Genomic DNA, 17,546 nt, shown 5'->3' with positions numbered 1-17,546 from the left:
ATCAGCATAGGCAGAAATTTTGGCTTCTTCGTTAACACCGGGAATTTTAATACCCTTAATTAATTTATCACTCCTTACTTTAATGGCAAAAGGTTCGAAAACTAAAACATATAACAATGGGCTTAGGCTGCAGCCTTGCCTAACCCCCCTCCTCACGGGGAAAGTATCTGAAAGATTACCATTTACCAACACTGTACTTTGAACATTATTGTATAAGAGGCTGACCAGGTTGATAAACTCTGGACCAAACCCATACTGATGTAAGGCCTTGAACATGAATTCATGATTTACCCGATCAAAAGCCTTCTCTTGATCAAGACAAACGAAGGCCACAGAATCTCCTTTTTGCTCCACATAATCAACGACATTACGTAGAAGATGTATGTTGTCTGCTATTGATCGGCCTCTGATAGAACATGTCTGATCAGGATGCACGATCTCAGCAATAACTGATGACAACCGGCTTTGTACAACTCTAGATAATATTTTGTAATCTACGTTTAACAGACTAATAGGGCGCCAATTGCGTAACAATTGAGGATTTTTAGGGTCCTTACATAACAGAGAGATACATCCTAGTTTTTGCGAATTGCTAAGAGTACCCAATTTTATTGATAAATTATAAATGTGTACTAAAATATCTTGAAATAACGGCCAAAACGTTATGTAAAACTCTTTACTTAAACCATCCAACCCTGGGGCTTTATTGTTATCCATCCCTTTCAAAGCAAATAAAATCTCCTCTTTTGTCACAGCACCCTCTAGACTATCAGCTGAAGCGCTATCCAAGAAAGGCAAGTCCTCAATGAATTCTGAACAGTAAAAATCATCAATTTCCTCAGGGGTATATAAGTTTTCATAGAACTCCCTGCAATAATTACGAATAGAATCATTTTTGTCATAGATTTCAGAACCATTCTCCAAAACACGAATGATTTTATCTCCAGAGCGTTTAAATTCAGACTTTAAGAAATGTTTAGATGGTTGTTCATTATTTTCTAAAACTTGCACTCTGGAGCGGATTGCACTTCCTTGTACCTTATCATAATGAAAGTCATAAAGTTGTGATTTGATCGCTTTTAACTGCTCTACATACTCCCCAGGTCTCTGACTTTCTGCAGTTTGCAGATCTCTGTATCGCCTTTGAAGCTGCTGTAAAATATGTCTTTTATTGGCAGCTGACTTTTTCCCATACGCCAAAACAAAAGTTTTAATTTGAGCTTTAATGCCATCCCAATCCGAAAGAGACAAATCAGCCTGAACATATAAAGATTCCCAAAATTTCTGAAATTTCAATACAAATGATTTGTCTTTGAGCAAAGAATTATTAAATTTCCAATAACCAGGTCCTACAGAGATGCAATCAACAACCTCCAAACCTAAAACACAATAATCGTGATCAGAAATGGAACATGGCTGAACATCACAACTTTTGACAGCCGGTATTAATGGAGCGGAGATATAAAATCGATCTAGCCGACAGCTAACATTTCCACCTCGCCATGTTGTCATAACTTTGTTTTTATATAACTCCCGAAACGGGTCTACTAATTTATATAAATTTAGATAACGTTTCAGAATAGTTGCCCCCCCAGTGCCACATTTTGGGTTTCCCCCCACTTTATCTAAAACAGTTGATAAAACGAAATTAAAATCTCCCCCGAGAACAACAAGGCGACGAGTAACAAAATAATTTTCTAATGATAACAGGAAATCCCGCCTATCTGTATAATAATTAGGAGCATATACATTTATAAATCTAAACGAATTATTATCAATATCAATATCTAAAACAAAGAGCCTGCCATCAAAATCATAATGAAATTGTACATTTTTATAATTTAACTTTTTTGAGAGTAAAATACCAACCCCACGTGCATTGCCCGTCCCAAAACTCCAGAAGGCTTTGCATTCAAATTCTTTCTCAACAGTCTCTCCTTCTTTCACACATGCTATATGACTTTCTTGCATAAACAAAACATCTACATTCATTCTCTTCCATTCCTCACACAGCACACGCCTTCTGTTCCTACCCCTTAACCCATCACAATTAATTGTCGCTATTCTATGCATTTTTAAAATGTTAACATAAGTTTACATCCAACGATATATAAGTGAAAAGTCAACATTCTGAAAAAGAATATAATGTTTGAAATAGAATATATAAACATGATATATACAGATACCCAAATTATCATAAAGTTATAAATAATATATACATACCTTAATAAAAAGAACTCCCGGCAATATGCCGTAAACACATAATCCATAATCGTAATCCGAGTCCGGGGGCATGTCCAAATCGTTTTCCAACAGAAACAACACATGTGAGATGTTAAGTTATTACACTTCCCGGACTCCCAGAATCATCAGAATCTATGATGTGAGAATGTAAATTCCATTGTGAACCTTCTCTTTGACGCAAGTCCTCCATTGTGTCCAATACCATCCTAGCTGCTTTGTCTATTTTCTTGACTGGAGATAAAGGCCTCTTCCTGTTATTGTCTGGAGTAATTTCCATTGCTGTAATAGTGCAATCACCTGCACTAGACACATCCACTTGTGAAGCAGTCTGTTCCTTAGATTGGTCCAATGTTCCTGGCACTGCCGTATTCTCATTTTCGACCGCTGACCAGTCATTCTTAGCACCAATGGCATTTTCAATGTCCTTCCGTATCTCTTCCTCGGTCTCCTCTACCACTTCTGTATCCACATCTGCTTCCTCATCCACATACGATCTCTGTTCTTTTCTTCCGGTTGCCAGGGCCTCTGAGTAAGATTTCCTAAAGTGTGGTTTTGTTGAGATTTTCTGAGTTCCTGGGCATTCTCTTCTCAAGTGCCCCACAACTTGACACTTTAAACACAAGGGTTGCCTTCCTGCCATCGTGAATAGCAAAGGGAAACATCTGGTCGGTGTTTCGAAATTCACTAGGTGGGGAATTCCGGTTAGCTCTTCATTTCGCATCTCCAGGATGACATTGTATGATCCTAAAAGGCACCCCTCATCAAAAGTGTTCTTACTTATTTCCTCCGTAGCTGAGATAACTGTCCCATAATCCTGAAAGAATCTTTCCAAAAAGGTAACTCCAAATTCTTCGGGTAGCCAGTGCACCCTCACAGACACCTTTACCTTGTCAACTAGGGAGAAGTGCACCCCGAGATATGGTGTTAAGTCATGGTAGCTTTCCGCGTGAAGTTGGTTGGCAAGCTCCTCAGATGAGACGGTCACAAACCATTCAGTAACCTTCTCCCTTCTGGACAGTCTTCTGACGCTATCTGCTCCGAAGGTTTTAGTCAAAAAGGTATACAACTTCGATCTCGACACTGAAAATCTCTCGGGTCCAACAAACTCCAGCTTGACTACTTGCTTCCTGATGTCCATTGTGGTCTCAGAGCTCCTAGGACCATTCCTAGAGAAACGAATCGGATCCATGGCTAACAAAGTGAGGGGAGTCCGAAGACGTAGGAACAAGTCCTGCCCGCTCGTCGACCTGTGAAAGAAAAATCAATTCTCGAATACTTCCTGCTGATCGCCGTTAAGCCTGTGCCAGGTAAGTATGCCTGAAAATGCAGCTTCCTAACCATCACTACAAACATACACATCACCTCATTCAGGTGTCTTGTAAGCAAAACTTCACATATATTCCATTTCAGTTCAAACATTTTTATACTTCCCTGTACATGGCACTACATTCACCCGTTCGCTTTATGCAAAGATTATTGGTAGGAAGAACGAGACGGAAATGGCTTTATTTGCATTTTAGGCTGCATAGACATGCACCTTGCGCCAGGTACCCAGGGGAGGTAACTTCCATGTCAACACCCAAGTTTCCTTCCGGGTCCTATCTTTCTCCTTGGGAGCTACTCAGCAAAATAAACACAACAACAACAACAACAACAACAACAACAACAACAACTGAACATGTCATGATAGACAAACAGAATGAAAAAAAGGCATTTCTATTTTTGATTGTTTTTTCCAGGGGAGAGCGCGAACGCAGTCCCCCACACTTATAAATTGCGCACCCGAGTCGTCCACATTTGGGATGATCGCAGGGGTCAACCAAGCCGATGTGCAATGGAAAGGTCTCGCCCCGGGCCCACAGCCTTGCGGATCACTGTTAAGCCTGTGCCAGGTAAGTATGCCTGAAACTGCAGCTTCCTAACCATCACTACAAACATACACATCACCTCATTCAGGTGTCTTGTAAGCAAAACTTCACATATATTCCATTTCAGTTCAAACATTTTTATACTTCCCTGTACATGGCACTACATTCACCCGTTCGCTTTATGCAAAGATTATTGGTAGGAAGAACGAGACGGAAATGGCTTTATTTGCATTTTAGGCTGCATAGACATGCACCTTGCGCCAGGTACCCAGGGGAGGTAACTTCCATGTCAACACCCAAGTTTCCTTCCGGGTCCTATCTTTCTCCTTGGGAGCTACTCAGCAAAATAAACACATCATCATCAACAACAACAACAACAACAACAACAACAACAACAACAACAACAACAACTGAACATGTCATGATAGACAAACAGAATGAAAAAAAGGCATTTCTATTTTTGATTGTTTTTTCCAGGGGAGAGCGCGAACGCAGTCCCCCACACTTATAAATTGCGCACCCGAGTCGTCCACATTTGGGATGATCGCAGGGGTCAACCAAGCCGATGTGCAATGGAAAGGTCTCGCCCCGGGCCCACAGCCTTGCGGATCACTGTTAAGCCTGTGCCAGGTAAGTATGCCTGAAACTGCAGCTTCCTAACCATCACTACAAACATACACATCACCTCATTCAGGTGTCTTGTAAGCAAAACTTCACATATATTCCATTTCAGTTCAAACATTTTTATACTTCCCTGTACATGGCACTACATTCACCCGTTCGCTTTATGCAAAGATTATTGGTAGGAAGAACGAGACGGAAATGGCTTTATTTGCATTTTAGGCTGCATAGACATGCACCTTGCGCCAGGTACCCAGGGGAGGTAACTTCCATGTCAACACCCAAGTTTCCTTCCGGGTCCTATCTTTCTCCTTGGGAGCTACTCAGCAAAATAAACACATCATCATCAACAACAACAACAACAACAACAACAACAACAACAACAACAACTGAACATGTCATGATAGACAAACAGAATGAAAAAAAGGCATTTCTATTTTTGATTGTTTTTTCCAGGGGAGAGCGCGAACGCAGTCCCCCACACTTATAAATTGCGCACCCGAGTCGTCCACATTTGGGATGATCGCAGGGGTCAACCAAGCCGATGTGCAATGGAAAGGTCTCGCCCCGGGCCCACAGCCTTGCGGATCACTGTTAAGCCTGTGCCAGGTAAGTATGCCTGAAACTGCAGCTTCCTAACCATCACTACAAACATACACATCACCTCATTCAGGTGTCTTGTAAGCAAAACTTCACATATATTCCATTTCAGTTCAAACATTTTTATACTTCCCTGTACATGGCACTACATTCACCCGTTCGCTTTATGCAAAGATTATTGGTAGGAAGAACGAGACGGAAATGGCTTTATTTGCATTTTAGGCTGCATAGACATGCACCTTGCGCCAGGTACCCAGGGGAGGTAACTTCCATGTCAACACCCAAGTTTCCTTCCGGGTCCTATCTTTCTCCTTGGGAGCTACTCAGCAAAATAAACACAACAACAACAACAACAACAACAACAACAACAACAACTGAACATGTCATGATAGACAAACAGAATGAAAAAAAGGCATTTCTATTTTTGATTGTTTTTTCCAGGGGAGAGCGCGAACGCAGTCCCCCACACTTATAAATTGCGCACCCGAGTCGTCCACATTTGGGATGATCGCAGGGGTCAACCAAGCCGATGTGCAATGGAAAGGTCTCGCCCCGGGCCCACAGCCTTGCGGATCACTGTTAAGCCTGTGCCAGGTAAGTATGCCTGAAACTGCAGCTTCCTAACCATCACTACAAACATACACATCACCTCATTCAGGTGTCTTGTAAGCAAAACTTCACATATATTCCATTTCAGTTCAAACATTTTTATACTTCCCTGTACATGGCACTACATTCACCCGTTCGCTTTATGCAAAGATTATTGGTAGGAAGAACGAGACGGAAATGGCTTTATTTGCATTTTAGGCTGCATAGACATGCACCTTGCGCCAGGTACCCAGGGGAGGTAACTTCCATGTCAACACCCAAGTTTCCTTCCGGGTCCTATCTTTCTCCTTGGGAGCTACTCAGCAAAATAAACACATCATCATCAACAACAACAACAACAACAACAACAACAACAACAACAACAACTGAACATGTCATGATAGACAAACAGAATGAAAAAAAGGCATTTCTATTTTTGATTGTTTTTTCCAGGGGAGAGCGCGAACGCAGTCCCCCACACTTATAAATTGCGCACCCGAGTCGTCCACATTTGGGATGATCGCAGGGGTCAACCAAGCCGATGTGCAATGGAAAGGTCTCGCCCCGGGCCCACAGCCTTGCGGATCACTGTTAAGCCTGTGCCAGGTAAGTATGCCTGAAACTGCAGCTTCCTAACCATCACTACAAACATACACATCACCTCATTCAGGTGTCTTGTAAGCAAAACTTCACATATATTCCATTTCAGTTCAAACATTTTTATACTTCCCTGTACATGGCACTACATTCACCCGTTCGCTTTATGCAAAGATTATTGGTAGGAAGAACGAGACGGAAATGGCTTTATTTGCATTTTAGGCTGCATAGACATGCACCTTGCGCCAGGTACCCAGGGGAGGTAACTTCCATGTCAACACCCAAGTTTCCTTCCGGGTCCTATCTTTCTCCTTGGGAGCTACTCAGCAAAATAAACACAACAACAACAACAACAACAACAACAACAACAACAACTGAACATGTCATGATAGACAAACAGAATGAAAAAAAGGCATTTCTATTTTTGATTGTTTTTTCCAGGGGAGAGCGCGAACGCAGTCCCCCACACTTATAAATTGCGCACCCGAGTCGTCCACATTTGGGATGATCGCAGGGGTCAACCAAGCCGATGTGCAATGGAAAGGTCTCGCCCCGGGCCCACAGCCTTGCGGATCACTGTTAAGCCTGTGCCAGGTAAGTATGCCTGAAACTGCAGCTTCCTAACCATCACTACAAACATACACATCACCTCATTCAGGTGTCTTGTAAGCAAAACTTCACATATATTCCATTTCAGTTCAAACATTTTTATACTTCCCTGTACATGGCACTACATTCACCCGTTCGCTTTATGCAAAGATTATTGGTAGGAAGAACGAGACGGAAATGGCTTTATTTGCATTTTAGGCTGCATAGACATGCACCTTGCGCCAGGTACCCAGGGGAGGTAACTTCCATGTCAACACCCAAGTTTCCTTCCGGGTCCTATCTTTCTCCTTGGGAGCTACTCAGCAAAATAAACACATCATCATCAACAACAACAACAACAACAACAACAACAACAACAACTGAACATGTCATGATAGACAAACAGAATGAAAAAAAGGCATTTCTATTTTTGATTGTTTTTTCCAGGGGAGAGCGCGAACGCAGTCCCCCACACTTATAAATTGCGCACCCGAGTCGTCCACATTTGGGATGATCGCAGGGGTCAACCAAGCCGATGTGCAATGGAAAGGTCTCGCCCCGGGCCCACAGCCTTGCGGATCACTGTTAAGCCTGTGCCAGGTAAGTATGCCTGAAACTGCAGCTTCCTAACCATCACTACAAACATACACATCACCTCATTCAGGTGTCTTGTAAGCAAAACTTCACATATATTCCATTTCAGTTCAAACATTTTTATACTTCCCTGTACATGGCACTACATTCACCCGTTCGCTTTATGCAAAGATTATTGGTAGGAAGAACGAGACGGAAATGGCTTTATTTGCATTTTAGGCTGCATAGACATGCACCTTGCGCCAGGTACCCAGGGGAGGTAACTTCCATGTCAACACCCAAGTTTCCTTCCGGGTCCTATCTTTCTCCTTGGGAGCTACTCAGCAAAATAAACACATCATCATCAACAACAACAACAACAACAACAACAACAACAACAACAACAACAACTGAACATGTCATGATAGACAAACAGAATGAAAAAAAGGCATTTCTATTTTTGATTGTTTTTTCCAGGGGAGAGCGCGAACGCAGTCCCCCACACTTATAAATTGCGCACCCGAGTCGTCCACATTTGGGATGATCGCAGGGGTCAACCAAGCCGATGTGCAATGGAAAGGTCTCGCCCCGGGCCCACAGCCTTGCGGATCACTGTTAAGCCTGTGCCAGGTAAGTATGCCTGAAACTGCAGCTTCCTAACCATCACTACAAACATACACATCACCTCATTCAGGTGTCTTGTAAGCAAAACTTCACATATATTCCATTTCAGTTCAAACATTTTTATACTTCCCTGTACATGGCACTACATTCACCCGTTCGCTTTATGCAAAGATTATTGGTAGGAAGAACGAGACGGAAATGGCTTTATTTGCATTTTAGGCTGCATAGACATGCACCTTGCGCCAGGTACCCAGGGGAGGTAACTTCCATGTCAACACCCAAGTTTCCTTCCGGGTCCTATCTTTCTCCTTGGGAGCTACTCAGCAAAATAAACACATCATCATCAACAACAACAACAACAACAACAACAACAACAACAACAACAACTGAACATGTCATGATAGACAAACAGAATGAAAAAAAGGCATTTCTATTTTTGATTGTTTTTTCCAGGGGAGAGCGCGAACGCAGTCCCCCACACTTATAAATTGCGCACCCGAGTCGTCCACATTTGGGATGATCGCAGGGGTCAACCAAGCCGATGTGCAATGGAAAGGTCTCGCCCCGGGCCCACAGCCTTGCGGATCACTGTTAAGCCTGTGCCAGGTAAGTATGCCTGAAACTGCAGCTTCCTAACCATCACTACAAACATACACATCACCTCATTCAGGTGTCTTGTAAGCAAAACTTCACATATATTCCATTTCAGTTCAAACATTTTTATACTTCCCTGTACATGGCACTACATTCACCCGTTCGCTTTATGCAAAGATTATTGGTAGGAAGAACGAGACGGAAATGGCTTTATTTGCATTTTAGGCTGCATAGACATGCACCTTGCGCCAGGTACCCAGGGGAGGTAACTTCCATGTCAACACCCAAGTTTCCTTCCGGGTCCTATCTTTCTCCTTGGGAGCTACTCAGCAAAATAAACACATCATCATCAACAACAACAACAACAACAACAACAACAACAACAACAACAACAACAACTGAACATGTCATGATAGACAAACAGAATGAAAAAAAGGCATTTCTATTTTTGATTGTTTTTTCCAGGGGAGAGCGCGAACGCAGTCCCCCACACTTATAAATTGCGCACCCGAGTCGTCCACATTTGGGATGATCGCAGGGGTCAACCAAGCCGATGTGCAATGGAAAGGTCTCGCCCCGGGCCCACAGCCTTGCGGATCACTGTTAAGCCTGTGCCAGGTAAGTATGCCTGAAACTGCAGCTTCCTAACCATCACTACAAACATACACATCACCTCATTCAGGTGTCTTGTAAGCAAAACTTCACATATATTCCATTTCAGTTCAAACATTTTTATACTTCCCTGTACATGGCACTACATTCACCCGTTCGCTTTATGCAAAGATTATTGGTAGGAAGAACGAGACGGAAATGGCTTTATTTGCATTTTAGGCTGCATAGACATGCACCTTGCGCCAGGTACCCAGGGGAGGTAACTTCCATGTCAACACCCAAGTTTCCTTCCGGGTCCTATCTTTCTCCTTGGGAGCTACTCAGCAAAATAAACACAACAACAACAACAACAACAACAACAACAACAACAACAACAACTGAACATGTCATGATAGACAAACAGAATGAAAAAAAGGCATTTCTATTTTTGATTGTTTTTTCCAGGGGAGAGCGCGAACGCAGTCCCCCACACTTATAAATTGCGCACCCGAGTCGTCCACATTTGGGATGATCGCAGGGGTCAACCAAGCCGATGTGCAATGGAAAGGTCTCGCCCCGGGCCCACAGCCTTGCGGATCACTGTTAAGCCTGTGCCAGGTAAGTATGCCTGAAACTGCAGCTTCCTAACCATCACTACAAACATACACATCACCTCATTCAGGTGTCTTGTAAGCAAAACTTCACATATATTCCATTTCAGTTCAAACATTTTTATACTTCCCTGTACATGGCACTACATTCACCCGTTCGCTTTATGCAAAGATTATTGGTAGGAAGAACGAGACGGAAATGGCTTTATTTGCATTTTAGGCTGCATAGACATGCACCTTGCGCCAGGTACCCAGGGGAGGTAACTTCCATGTCAACACCCAAGTTTCCTTCCGGGTCCTATCTTTCTCCTTGGGAGCTACTCAGCAAAATAAACACATCATCATCAACAACAACAACAACAACAACAACAACAACAACAACAACAACAACTGAACATGTCATGATAGACAAACAGAATGAAAAAAAGGCATTTCTATTTTTGATTGTTTTTTCCAGGGGAGAGCGCGAACGCAGTCCCCCACACTTATAAATTGCGCACCCGAGTCGTCCACATTTGGGATGATCGCAGGGGTCAACCAAGCCGATGTGCAATGGAAAGGTCTCGCCCCGGGCCCACAGCCTTGCGGATCACTGTTAAGCCTGTGCCAGGTAAGTATGCCTGAAACTGCAGCTTCCTAACCATCACTACAAACATACACATCACCTCATTCAGGTGTCTTGTAAGCAAAACTTCACATATATTCCATTTCAGTTCAAACATTTTTATACTTCCCTGTACATGGCACTACATTCACCCGTTCGCTTTATGCAAAGATTATTGGTAGGAAGAACGAGACGGAAATGGCTTTATTTGCATTTTAGGCTGCATAGACATGCACCTTGCGCCAGGTACCCAGGGGAGGTAACTTCCATGTCAACACCCAAGTTTCCTTCCGGGTCCTATCTTTCTCCTTGGGAGCTACTCAGCAAAATAAACACATCATCATCAACAACAACAACAACAACAACAACAACAACAACAACAACAACAACTGAACATGTCATGATAGACAAACAGAATGAAAAAAAGGCATTTCTATTTTTGATTGTTTTTTCCAGGGGAGAGCGCGAACGCAGTCCCCCACACTTATAAATTGCGCACCCGAGTCGTCCACATTTGGGATGATCGCAGGGGTCAACCAAGCCGATGTGCAATGGAAAGGTCTCGCCCCGGGCCCACAGCCTTGCGGATCACTGTTAAGCCTGTGCCAGGTAAGTATGCCTGAAACTGCAGCTTCCTAACCATCACTACAAACATACACATCACCTCATTCAGGTGTCTTGTAAGCAAAACTTCACATATATTCCATTTCAGTTCAAACATTTTTATACTTCCCTGTACATGGCACTACATTCACCCGTTCGCTTTATGCAAAGATTATTGGTAGGAAGAACGAGACGGAAATGGCTTTATTTGCATTTTAGGCTGCATAGACATGCACCTTGCGCCAGGTACCCAGGGGAGGTAACTTCCATGTCAACACCCAAGTTTCCTTCCGGGTCCTATCTTTCTCCTTGGGAGCTACTCAGCAAAATAAACACAACAACAACAACAACAACAACAACAACAACAACAACAACAACTGAACATGTCATGATAGACAAACAGAATGAAAAAAAGGCATTTCTATTTTTGATTGTTTTTTCCAGGGGAGAGCGCGAACGCAGTCCCCCACACTTATAAATTGCGCACCCGAGTCGTCCACATTTGGGATGATCGCAGGGGTCAACCAAGCCGATGTGCAATGGAAAGGTCTCGCCCCGGGCCCACAGCCTTGCGGATCACTGTTAAGCCTGTGCCAGGTAAGTATGCCTGAAACTGCAGCTTCCTAACCATCACTACAAACATACACATCACCTCATTCAGGTGTCTTGTAAGCAAAACTTCACATATATTCCATTTCAGTTCAAACATTTTTATACTTCCCTGTACATGGCACTACATTCACCCGTTCGCTTTATGCAAAGATTATTGGTAGGAAGAACGAGACGGAAATGGCTTTATTTGCATTTTAGGCTGCATAGACATGCACCTTGCGCCAGGTACCCAGGGGAGGTAACTTCCATGTCAACACCCAAGTTTCCTTCCGGGTCCTATCTTTCTCCTTGGGAGCTACTCAGCAAAATAAACACATCATCATCAACAACAACAACAACAACAACAACAACAACAACAACTGAACATGTCATGATAGACAAACAGAATGAAAAAAAGGCATTTCTATTTTTGATTGTTTTTTCCAGGGGAGAGCGCGAACGCAGTCCCCCACACTTATAAATTGCGCACCCGAGTCGTCCACATTTGGGATGATCGCAGGGGTCAACCAAGCCGATGTGCAATGGAAAGGTCTCGCCCCGGGCCCACAGCCTTGCGGATCACTGTTAAGCCTGTGCCAGGTAAGTATGCCTGAAACTGCAGCTTCCTAACCATCACTACAAACATACACATCACCTCATTCAGGTGTCTTGTAAGCAAAACTTCACATATATTCCATTTCAGTTCAAACATTTTTATACTTCCCTGTACATGGCACTACATTCACCCGTTCGCTTTATGCAAAGATTATTGGTAGGAAGAACGAGACGGAAATGGCTTTATTTGCATTTTAGGCTGCATAGACATGCACCTTGCGCCAGGTACCCAGGGGAGGTAACTTCCATGTCAACACCCAAGTTTCCTTCCGGGTCCTATCTTTCTCCTTGGGAGCTACTCAGCAAAATAAACACATCATCATCAACAACAACAACAACAACAACAACAACAACAACAACAACAACAACTGAACATGTCATGATAGACAAACAGAATGAAAAAAAGGCATTTCTATTTTTGATTGTTTTTTCCAGGGGAGAGCGCGAACGCAGTCCCCCACACTTATAAATTGCGCACCCGAGTCGTCCACATTTGGGATGATCGCAGGGGTCAACCAAGCCGATGTGCAATGGAAAGGTCTCGCCCCGGGCCCACAGCCTTGCGGATCACTGTTAAGCCTGTGCCAGGTAAGTATGCCTGAAACTGCAGCTTCCTAACCATCACTACAAACATACACATCACCTCATTCAGGTGTCTTGTAAGCAAAACTTCACATATATTCCATTTCAGTTCAAACATTTTTATACTTCCCTGTACATGGCACTACATTCACCCGTTCGCTTTATGCAAAGATTATTGGTAGGAAGAACGAGACGGAAATGGCTTTATTTGCATTTTAGGCTGCATAGACATGCACCTTGCGCCAGGTACCCAGGGGAGGTAACTTCCATGTCAACACCCAAGTTTCCTTCCGGGTCCTATCTTTCTCCTTGGGAGCTACTCAGCAAAATAAACACATCATCATCAACAACAACAACAACAACAACAACAACAACAACAACAACAACAACAACTGAACATGTCATGATAGACAAACAGAATGAAAAAAAGGCATTTCTATTTTTGATTGTTTTTTCCAGGGGAGAGCGCGAACGCAGTCCCCCACACTTATAAATTGCGCACCCGAGTCGTCCACATTTGGGATGATCGCAGGGGTCAACCAAGCCGATGTGCAATGGAAAGGTCTCGCCCCGGGCCCACAGCCTTGCGGATCACTGTTAAGCCTGTGCCAGGTAAGTATGCCTGAAACTGCAGCTTCCTAACCATCACTACAAACATACACATCACCTCATTCAGGTGTCTTGTAAGCAAAACTTCACATATATTCCATTTCAGTTCAAACATTTTTATACTTCCCTGTACATGGCACTACATTCACCCGTTCGCTTTATGCAAAGATTATTGGTAGGAAGAACGAGACGGAAATGGCTTTATTTGCATTTTAGGCTGCATAGACATGCACCTTGCGCCAGGTACCCAGGGGAGGTAACTTCCATGTCAACACCCAAGTTTCCTTCCGGGTCCTATCTTTCTCCTTGGGAGCTACTCAGCAAAATAAACACATCATCATCAACAACAACAACAACAACAACAACAACAACAACAACAACAACTGAACATGTCATGATAGACAAACAGAATGAAAAAAAGGCATTTCTATTTTTGATTGTTTTTTCCAGGGGAGAGCGCGAACGCAGTCCCCCACACTTATAAATTGCGCACCCGAGTCGTCCACATTTGGGATGATCGCAGGGGTCAACCAAGCCGATGTGCAATGGAAAGGTCTCGCCCCGGGCCCACAGCCTTGCGGATCACTGTTAAGCCTGTGCCAGGTAAGTATGCCTGAAACTGCAGCTTCCTAACCATCACTACAAACATACACATCACCTCATTCAGGTGTCTTGTAAGCAAAACTTCACATATATTCCATTTCAGTTCAAACATTTTTATACTTCCCTGTACATGGCACTACATTCACCCGTTCGCTTTATGCAAAGATTATTGGTAGGAAGAACGAGACGGAAATGGCTTTATTTGCATTTTAGGCTGCATAGACATGCACCTTGCGCCAGGTACCCAGGGGAGGTAACTTCCATGTCAACACCCAAGTTTCCTTCCGGGTCCTATCTTTCTCCTTGGGAGCTACTCAGCAAAATAAACACATCATCATCAACAACAACAACAACAACAACAACAACAACAACAACAACTGAACATGTCATGATAGACAAACAGAATGAAAAAAAGGCATTTCTATTTTTGATTGTTTTTTCCAGGGGAGAGCGCGAACGCAGTCCCCCACACTTATAAATTGCGCACCCGAGTCGTCCACATTTGGGATGATCGCAGGGGTCAACCAAGCCGATGTGCAATGGAAAGGTCTCGCCCCGGGCCCACAGCCTTGCGGATCACTGTTAAGCCTGTGCCAGGTAAGTATGCCTGAAACTGCAGCTTCCTAACCATCACTACAAACATACACATCACCTCATTCAGGTGTCTTGTAAGCAAAACTTCACATATATTCCATTTCAGTTCAAACATTTTTATACTTCCCTGTACATGGCACTACATTCACCCGTTCGCTTTATGCAAAGATTATTGGTAGGAAGAACGAGACGGAAATGGCTTTATTTGCATTTTAGGCTGCATAGACATGCACCTTGCGCCAGGTACCCAGGGGAGGTAACTTCCATGTCAACACCCAAGTTTCCTTCCGGGTCCTATCTTTCTCCTTGGGAGCTACTCAGCAAAATAAACACAACAACAACAACAACAACAACAACAACAACAACAACAACAACTGAACATGTCATGATAGACAAACAGAATGAAAAAAAGGCATTTCTATTTTTGATTGTTTTTTCCAGGGGAGAGCGCGAACGCAGTCCCCCACACTTATAAATTGCGCACCCGAGTCGTCCACATTTGGGATGATCGCAGGGGTCAACCAAGCCGATGTGCAATGGAAAGGTCTCGCCCCGGGCCCACAGCCTTGCGGATCACTGTTAAGCCTGTGCCAGGTAAGTATGCCTGAAACTGCAGCTTCCTAACCATCACTACAAACATACACATCACCTCATTCAGGTGTCTTGTAAGCAAAACTTCACATATATTCCATTTCAGTTCAAACATTTTTATACTTCCCTGTACATGGCACTACATTCACCCGTTCGCTTTATGCAAAGATTATTGGTAGGAAGAACGAGACGGAAATGGCTTTATTTGCATTTTAGGCTGCATAGACATGCACCTTGCGCCAGGTACCCAGGGGAGGTAACTTCCATGTCAACACCCAAGTTTCCTTCCGGGTCCTATCTTTCTCCTTGGGAGCTACTCAGCAAAATAAACACATCATCATCAACAACAACAACAACAACAACAACAACAACAACAACAACAACAACTGAACATGTCATGATAGACAAACAGAATGAAAAAAAGGCATTTCTATTTTTGATTGTTTTTTCCAGGGGAGAGCGCGAACGCAGTCCCCCACACTTATAAATTGCGCACCCGAGTCGTCCACATTTGGGATGATCGCAGGGGTCAACCAAGCCGATGTGCAATGGAAAGGTCTCGCCCCGGGCCCACAGCCTTGCGGATCACTGTTAAGCCTGTGCCAGGTAAGTATGCCTGAAACTTCTTTCTTACTTACTTATATTAGGAGATTTTACGTGCGCTTTCCGACTGGAGCGTATTTCGCACACGGGCCCGGCCGGGCCATTTAGTGGTATAAAAGTGGTAGCAAGAGGAGTGCAACCAAGGAGGGGGGTTTAGTGGTTGCTTATATAAAGTTTTGAAATTTTGAGATTTGGAATACATGCCTTGGGGGAGTGGTTGGGACTAAGGGAGTGTGTGGGGGTGAGTTGATGTTTTTTGGATGTTTAGTGTTGGTGGTTTAGTGAAGTTTTAAATACGGTTAATTAGTTCTGTTTTGGTTAGGTAAATGCCTAGGGCTTTGAAGTTTTCTATTTTATTTTGGGGGTTAAGGATTGCTTCTAAGGTAAGAGCGTTATTTGGATTTAGGTTGGTTTGTAATGTTGTACGTTGTGTGAGGTAGTGGGTGCAATGTAGTAGTACGTGGTCTATTGTTTCTGGGTGAGTGCAGTGTGGGCACTTCCCGTTTGCGTGTTTTTTTAGTTTTAGAAGGTGGTTATTTAGTTTGGTGTGTCCTGTTTGGAGTTTGGTGATTATTCTATCGATTTTTTTGGAGGGATGGCCTGAAACTGCAGCTTCCTAACCATCACTACAAACATACACATCACCTCATTCAGGTGTCTTGTAAGCAAAACTTCACATATATTCCATTTCAGTTCAAACATTTTTATACTTCCCTGTACATGGCACTACATTCACCCGTTCGCTTTATGCAAAGATTATTGGTAGGAAGAACGAGACGGAAATGGCTTTATTTGCATTTTAGGCTGCATAGACATGCACCTTGCGCCAGGTACCCAGGGGAGGTAACTTCCATGTCAACACCCAAGTTTCCTTCCGGGTCCTATCTTTCTCCTTGGGAGCTACTCAGCAAAATAAACACATCATCATCAACAACAACAACAACAACAACAACAACAACAACAACAACAACTGAACATGTCATGATAGACAAACAGAATGAAAAAAAGGCATTTCTATTTTTGATTGTTTTTTCCAGGGGAGAGCGCGAACGCAGTCCCCCACACTTATAAATTGCGCACCCGAGTCGTCCACATTTGGGATGATCGCAGGGGTCAACCAAGCCGATGTGCAATGGAAAGGTCTCGCCCCGGGCCCACAGCCTTGCGGATCACTGTTAAGCCTGTGCCAGGTAAGTATGCCTGAAACTGCAGCTTCCTAACCATCACTACAAACATACACATCACCTCATTCAGGTGTCTTGTAAGCAAAACTTCACATATATTCCATTTCAGTTCAAACATTTTTATACTTCCCTGTACATGGCACTACATTCACCCGTTCGCTTTATGCAAAGATTATTGGTAGGAAGAACGAGACGGAAATGGCTTTATTTGCATTTTAGGCTGCATAGACATGCACCTTGCGCCAGGTACCCAGGGGAGGTAACTTCC

At 43.4% G+C, this 17,546-nt stretch overlaps 22 non-coding genes across 22 annotated transcripts; all 22 read right to left on the bottom strand.

Annotated features, from left to right (window-relative positions):
• Nucleotides 1–3,980: 3,980 nt before the first annotated feature.
• Nucleotides 3,981–4,144, bottom strand: LOC125380461. The gene has a single exon (XR_007221110.1). It is a non-coding gene; the product is annotated as a U1 spliceosomal RNA (small nuclear RNA).
• A 442-nt stretch (nt 4,145–4,586) lies between these two features.
• On the bottom strand, nt 4,587–4,750 carry LOC125380460. Its single transcript, XR_007221109.1, has one exon. It is a non-coding gene; the product is annotated as a U1 spliceosomal RNA (small nuclear RNA).
• A 436-nt stretch (nt 4,751–5,186) lies between these two features.
• LOC125380459 lies at nt 5,187–5,350 on the bottom strand. Its single transcript, XR_007221108.1, has one exon. It is a non-coding gene; the product is annotated as a U1 spliceosomal RNA (small nuclear RNA).
• Nucleotides 5,351–5,771: 421 nt separating this feature from the next.
• LOC125380458 lies at nt 5,772–5,935 on the bottom strand. Its single transcript, XR_007221107.1, has one exon. It is a non-coding gene; the product is annotated as a U1 spliceosomal RNA (small nuclear RNA).
• A 436-nt stretch (nt 5,936–6,371) lies between these two features.
• Nucleotides 6,372–6,535, bottom strand: LOC125380457. Its single transcript, XR_007221106.1, has one exon. It is a non-coding gene; the product is annotated as a U1 spliceosomal RNA (small nuclear RNA).
• A 421-nt stretch (nt 6,536–6,956) lies between these two features.
• LOC125380456 lies at nt 6,957–7,120 on the bottom strand. Its single transcript, XR_007221105.1, has one exon. It is a non-coding gene; the product is annotated as a U1 spliceosomal RNA (small nuclear RNA).
• A 430-nt stretch (nt 7,121–7,550) lies between these two features.
• On the bottom strand, nt 7,551–7,714 carry LOC125380455. The gene has a single exon (XR_007221104.1). It is a non-coding gene; the product is annotated as a U1 spliceosomal RNA (small nuclear RNA).
• Nucleotides 7,715–8,153: 439 nt separating this feature from the next.
• Nucleotides 8,154–8,317, bottom strand: LOC125380453. The gene has a single exon (XR_007221102.1). It is a non-coding gene; the product is annotated as a U1 spliceosomal RNA (small nuclear RNA).
• Nucleotides 8,318–8,753: 436 nt separating this feature from the next.
• Nucleotides 8,754–8,917, bottom strand: LOC125380452. Its single transcript, XR_007221101.1, has one exon. It is a non-coding gene; the product is annotated as a U1 spliceosomal RNA (small nuclear RNA).
• Nucleotides 8,918–9,359: 442 nt separating this feature from the next.
• Nucleotides 9,360–9,523, bottom strand: LOC125380451. Its single transcript, XR_007221100.1, has one exon. It is a non-coding gene; the product is annotated as a U1 spliceosomal RNA (small nuclear RNA).
• A 427-nt stretch (nt 9,524–9,950) lies between these two features.
• On the bottom strand, nt 9,951–10,114 carry LOC125380450. Its single transcript, XR_007221099.1, has one exon. It is a non-coding gene; the product is annotated as a U1 spliceosomal RNA (small nuclear RNA).
• A 439-nt stretch (nt 10,115–10,553) lies between these two features.
• On the bottom strand, nt 10,554–10,717 carry LOC125380449. Its single transcript, XR_007221098.1, has one exon. It is a non-coding gene; the product is annotated as a U1 spliceosomal RNA (small nuclear RNA).
• Nucleotides 10,718–11,156: 439 nt separating this feature from the next.
• LOC125380858 lies at nt 11,157–11,320 on the bottom strand. The gene has a single exon (XR_007221509.1). It is a non-coding gene; the product is annotated as a U1 spliceosomal RNA (small nuclear RNA).
• Nucleotides 11,321–11,747: 427 nt separating this feature from the next.
• Nucleotides 11,748–11,911, bottom strand: LOC125380857. The gene has a single exon (XR_007221508.1). It is a non-coding gene; the product is annotated as a U1 spliceosomal RNA (small nuclear RNA).
• Nucleotides 11,912–12,341: 430 nt separating this feature from the next.
• On the bottom strand, nt 12,342–12,505 carry LOC125380856. The gene has a single exon (XR_007221507.1). It is a non-coding gene; the product is annotated as a U1 spliceosomal RNA (small nuclear RNA).
• Nucleotides 12,506–12,944: 439 nt separating this feature from the next.
• On the bottom strand, nt 12,945–13,108 carry LOC125380855. The gene has a single exon (XR_007221506.1). It is a non-coding gene; the product is annotated as a U1 spliceosomal RNA (small nuclear RNA).
• A 442-nt stretch (nt 13,109–13,550) lies between these two features.
• On the bottom strand, nt 13,551–13,714 carry LOC125380854. Its single transcript, XR_007221505.1, has one exon. It is a non-coding gene; the product is annotated as a U1 spliceosomal RNA (small nuclear RNA).
• Nucleotides 13,715–14,150: 436 nt separating this feature from the next.
• LOC125380852 lies at nt 14,151–14,314 on the bottom strand. The gene has a single exon (XR_007221503.1). It is a non-coding gene; the product is annotated as a U1 spliceosomal RNA (small nuclear RNA).
• A 433-nt stretch (nt 14,315–14,747) lies between these two features.
• LOC125380851 lies at nt 14,748–14,911 on the bottom strand. The gene has a single exon (XR_007221502.1). It is a non-coding gene; the product is annotated as a U1 spliceosomal RNA (small nuclear RNA).
• A 427-nt stretch (nt 14,912–15,338) lies between these two features.
• Nucleotides 15,339–15,502, bottom strand: LOC125380850. Its single transcript, XR_007221501.1, has one exon. It is a non-coding gene; the product is annotated as a U1 spliceosomal RNA (small nuclear RNA).
• A 439-nt stretch (nt 15,503–15,941) lies between these two features.
• LOC125380844 lies at nt 15,942–16,105 on the bottom strand. The gene has a single exon (XR_007221496.1). It is a non-coding gene; the product is annotated as a U1 spliceosomal RNA (small nuclear RNA).
• Nucleotides 16,106–17,128: 1,023 nt separating this feature from the next.
• Nucleotides 17,129–17,292, bottom strand: LOC125380833. Its single transcript, XR_007221485.1, has one exon. It is a non-coding gene; the product is annotated as a U1 spliceosomal RNA (small nuclear RNA).
• Nucleotides 17,293–17,546: the final 254 nt, after the last annotated feature.

The sequence above is a fragment of the Haliotis rufescens genome, unplaced genomic scaffold (genome assembly GCF_023055435.1).
Source record: "Haliotis rufescens isolate VD_foot unplaced genomic scaffold, xgHalRufe1.0.p SCAF_156, whole genome shotgun sequence".
Classification (NCBI taxonomy): Eukaryota; Metazoa; Mollusca; class Gastropoda; order Lepetellida; family Haliotidae; genus Haliotis; species Haliotis rufescens.
The sequence above is the reverse complement of the archived record's forward strand: the minus strand, read 5'-3'. Positions and strand labels throughout refer to the sequence as shown.